Below are 3,876 nucleotides of genomic sequence, written 5' to 3'. Positions count from 1 at the left end.
ACATAGCATCATCCTTAAGACATCAATTTACTCACATTATTACGCTTTTTTGGTTCGTGTCAAAGTCATTAGCGAAAAAAAAGGTTAATTTTGTAATAATTTTTTCCCAAAATAAATAGATGCGAATTTTGGACGCTTTTTTATTCCTCCCCTTTTGAGCTAAGTACACTTCATTAAAGACTTTTTTTTCTATTTTCTTTATGAAATTACTATGTCAAATCAAAAGGGAGCTTGTACTGCCAGAGGTGGCAAAATGAAGAAGCATTAACACTTTTTTTTTGGCAGGCGCAAAGGTATCTGATGTCAGCGTCAGGTAACGGCTACAAGGCATCAGACTTAGATAAAATGTGGGTCGTCTTTGGTCGCCAGTCGTCTATATCATCTTAGACAATCGAAATGAATGGGTTATATAACACATGATGGTTTGGTCATGGGAAAGATTCACACTCTTAACAGATATTTTTATAATAAAATTAATGGCAAATTGTTTTGTTGAATGTTTATGAGTAGGTAATTAAATGGCTTTTACCACCAGCAAGGAAATCTTTGACTTTTTGACTGGCAGTTGGTTTAAGATTTTGATGTTATGTTAATTTGATTTAATATTAAGATTTAAATTTCCATCATATAGTTGTTTGTTTTTGTTTTTTCCTTCTTTGTTCGACAATATTTGATTGATTGATCTCACACTAAAGTCGTTTTATAAGATTTTCGAAAATGTATTGATGATTATAAAGTGTTACATCCGACTTTGCTAATTTACACATAAATTGACTATGACTGATTTTAATGTTTTTTTTTTTTGCTGAACATATGTTTAAAGATTTCATAATAACTAATTATAAACAATTATGAAACATTTTTGTGTGGCTTTTAATCGATGGCAAAGATAATAATGTATTGAAATTGAAAATGAGTGTGAGTTAAGGATATTTGAATGTCGTTAACAGCATTAATATAATCATATAAATAGCTTCTTGCCAAATATGGTATGATTAATTGCAATACATAAACTATACATTTGATGAGAAGTAAGTGTGGGCTTATTTTGCAAGACATTTGGAAAACGTATGTTTAATATATGTATATATTTACGGGCTATTTGCATTGATCCTTTCATTATATTCTTATAAAAGAATGTTTGAATTATCAAAGCCCAGCTCCTTTTTATTAACTATATATAAACTTATATATGGCCCTTATTTCATTAACTTACAAAATGTAATTTATAAAACATTCTGCACATAGCTAGTAAGACAATCGATGCATTATTTTATTTATCATATTAATTTATTCAGACTTGTTATGGAAAAAAATTAATCGTGGACAAGTTTTTAGTATTTTTCAACAACCAGTGGTGAAATTAAAAAAAAAACTGAAAAAAAAATTTGTCTACTCGAATATTTTACTTTAAAAAAATTACTTTATTCCAAAATAATTGTATGCATAGAAATATAATGTTTTTGAAATATGGTCAAATTTTGAGAAAAATCGAATTGACAGTTATTTTACAAAAAAAAAACCTGGAAAAACATTACCTAAACTTATCTTATCAAAAATTTAAGATATTGGCTTCAAACTAATTCAACCTTATAGAAAATATTGTTTTTGACATTCAGTTAAATTTATATAAAAACATATCAGTCAGTTTTTTCATGCAAATTAAAATCGCAAAATTGGTGAAAATTGATTTTCGACTAAGAATCTCGTTGACAAAACAAGTTTTAAAAATCAAACTATTTCATCATATGTAAAATGTTGTTAGTAACTTTTAGTTAATTTCTTAGAAAAATTAAATTGACAACTTTTTTAAAAAAATAATTGGTTTTCGACTCAAGTATTAGGAGAATAAAAAACGTTATTGACTTTAAATTATTTATCGCTCACAAAATATTATTATGAATATTTTGTTAAAGTTTTAAGCAGATAAATTAACAGACCGGATGGGAAATTAATAGGGTGGACTGCATCCCAGCGTCTATTTTTAAAATTCATAAATCACAAACTAGTTTATGAATTTTAATTCTCGAGTCATTTACAGGGATATGAGTTAATAGTTTCTTAATTCAAAAATCCACAACCCTGGTGCTACTAGATACTTTCAAAACATAGGCTAAGAACATCATCTCAAAACCAAGCTAAAAACATTAGATTATATGAAGACGCGGATTCAGTTGCTGCATACAAATTGTTTAAACTGCAGAAAAAATGGATATGCAGTGGATAGCTCCACATGGACTGCCCCAAAATAAAATCATCCGACATAAAATAATGTAAATTATTTTGATTTCTGAATATAGTAATAACTGGGGAAGACAAATTTTGTCAGGCAACGGCCTAGTCGGGCATCGGTTCCCATCGATCACCAAAATGAAGCATCAGTGAGAGTGGTTAGTAGACAGATGAGGGACCATTTCGTAACCTACCGTGCTGTTGTCATGTGTTCTTTCTGTCTGTTGTTCTTTCTCCTCTCTCCCTCTGTCTTGTATTAAAGTCTTGTGTTGTTATCACCTTATAATAGTCTAGTTGTTCAAGCTGCTGTGTCTCTACTACTCGTATGTAATGTAAAGTTTACCACATTCACTTAGTATGGCTAAAGAACGAATCTATGTTGGATTTTGTGTTACTCGGAAGTGGAAATACTTTTTAATTACTATCAGAGATCAGTTCGCAGAACTCCAACAATGTTCGTATTTTCCGAGTTGCTGTCAGAGAGTCAACATGACAAAACAGTGGACAGAAGGGTCCAACAAAAAAAGTATACAAAGATATGGAAAAGCACAGACAAATTGTTTCGTGACAGATATAAAAAATGAAACACAAGCAAATCTTGCAGTGCAGTTTTGCAAAAAATTTAATTTTGTCAAACGCATCGATCCCTTTCTTCACTAATAACTTTTTTCAGCAAACGAAAAACAAATCTTGTTCATTTATTTGTAAAGGTATTTTAACTATTCGAAACAGTTACGAAATTTTTAGAACAAAATGTTGTTTTATCGAAAAAGCTCAAATATAAATAAGTTTTTTTGTATAATAAAAAATATTTAACATATCGTTTGGAATATAGTGTATATATAGAGTTTATTAATTATCATAAAAATATTAACAAATGTAAGAAGCATTTAAAAAAAATGAAATAAAGCCGGAATTGATGAAATATATAATTTTAAATGGCCACATTTTCGGTGTTTGCAGTTTTTGGCGTCTTCTTCAACTAACACGCTCATGTACTGACATGGCTTCTCTTAATTTTGTGTCAGTTTTTAAAATTGTTGGCCCAACGTTTTGTATAACATATTCTATTTCACTGGATGTTAAACAGAAAAAAATCTCTAATTTGTTGAGCATCTTTAATTTGAAGCTTTATTGTAAGCAATCCATTGCTTAACCCAACATTTTTTTAAAATTATTTTTCCTTTCCCAAAGATTTAAGTCGCTGCAACTTTAAGGTTTTAAAAATACAAGTTATTTTAACAACTTTCAGCTTCCAACTAGCAGGAGAAATATATCAAGCAAGTGGACACGGTTATAGTAGCGCTCGCAGAAAATCATTCTCACAAATTCACTAGTCAACTCTCGAGATTAAAATCTTAAAAATTAACTTTTAAATTGACCGGCTCCCGATAGTTACTCTTGAGTGTTAACTTGCTGGAGAACGTTCAAATGGACACGCACCCTTACGACGGTTTTGAAGCGCGTTAACGATTCAAGGATAGTATTAAGACCAATTAACGTGAATGCTCTACGTTCAAGTTCAATACTGTCTAACAGAATTAAGTCGCATTAGCACCAGCCTAGTAATAGGAATTTTACTCAAACTTTGAACGAATATAACCGCTCAATACAATGGTTGAAGCTTAAAAAAACGCTTGAAGC

Source organism: Eupeodes corollae, chromosome 3, assembly GCF_945859685.1.
Source record: "Eupeodes corollae chromosome 3, idEupCoro1.1, whole genome shotgun sequence".
Lineage (NCBI taxonomy): Eukaryota > Metazoa > Arthropoda > Insecta > Diptera > Syrphidae > Eupeodes > Eupeodes corollae.
Note: the sequence above shows the minus strand (reverse complement) of the source record.